This window comes from Zingiber officinale, chromosome 6A (assembly GCF_018446385.1).
Source record: "Zingiber officinale cultivar Zhangliang chromosome 6A, Zo_v1.1, whole genome shotgun sequence".
Classification (NCBI taxonomy): Eukaryota; Viridiplantae; Streptophyta; class Magnoliopsida; order Zingiberales; family Zingiberaceae; genus Zingiber; species Zingiber officinale.
The window spans coordinates 75,812,417-75,813,588 of record NC_055997.1 but is presented as its reverse complement, the minus strand read 5'-3'; the positions used below and the strand labels follow the sequence as shown (position 1 = coordinate 75,813,588).

At 29.4% G+C, this 1,172-nt stretch overlaps 1 long non-coding RNA gene across 1 annotated transcript; it reads left to right on the top strand.

Annotated features, from left to right (window-relative positions):
- Positions 1–474: 474 nt before the first annotated feature.
- Positions 475–847, top strand: LOC121994082. Its single transcript, XR_006115576.1, has 2 exons — positions 475–634; positions 717–847. It is a non-coding gene; the product is annotated as an uncharacterized LOC121994082 (long non-coding RNA).
- Positions 848–1,172: the final 325 nt, after the last annotated feature.

Below are 1,172 nucleotides of genomic sequence, written 5' to 3'. Positions count from 1 at the left end.
ATACAAGTGTTTATGAATGTATACAAGTGTTTATGAATGTATCTTCTATGTAGGTTATTCATAAAAAACAAAAAGAACGAACGATGCATTATAAATATCATCACAGACTGTCTCACAAGGGTTACGTCGGCTTAGAGGCTGAATTGGTAAGCTTTGAAGCATTGTATTTGTCATTTTCAAGCAAATATTTAATATTATGTAACTAATCATTTTTGGAATTATAGAGGGAGAACAAATTAATTTCTGAAAATGAGGAAGTTGATAGATCGATACTTTGGTGTAAAGCCCGCGAGGACAAATCTGACAACATAACAAATATGGAGATAGCAGAAGTCACTGAAAAAATTATAAATATTTTTTTAATCTAATTTTCATATTGTCTTGCTAAATAATATTGGAATTTTTGGATTGATTTGTTACAATCTCATATTGTAGGATGATTTGTTGGAAAAGAAAGTTAAAGGAGAGTTCAAATCTTCTGGGATAAATGATGTGTTAACCACTGTTTATATTTTCATTTGTACAGGTACCATTGAATCTTGACTATAATTAATGAAGATAAGAATATGATATATTTATTAGACTCTTTGAGTAACAGGAACCGAGACTAAGCTTGACAAACTATTGTGACCAAGTAAGTAGTAGATTATATTGATTTTGAATGCATTCAATTCATTATAGGTTGTAAAAATAATTTTCTATTGTTTACAATGTAGTGGGGTCAAGATATACAATGCTTCAAGGAGTATTTCAAAAGGACCAGGTTTTAAACAATTGACAGTATGTATTGTGACTATGTATTTAGACAACAATTAATAATTTTTATTATTTGGATTGTGACTTCTTGTATGACATTTTCAATTTCATTAGGGTAATCTTAAACAAAATGGTGGTGTTGAATATAGATATTGTGTGATGCGGTACATGAAAGAGATAGTCTTGGATGAAGATCCACAATTGGAGAGAAAGGTGAATTTCTTCTTTATGAAATATTTTCTTTATAAAATATTGAGTTATTTTTTATTGATCCTCAAACTTCTATTAATGTTTCAGTTTGCAGTATCAAAAAATAAACAGTATTACAATCAATCTCAGTATGATGAAGTCAGAAGTGAATGGAGCGAATTCGTCTACTTCTATGTGGGTGCCTAAGTGTAGGCTATGATATAAAT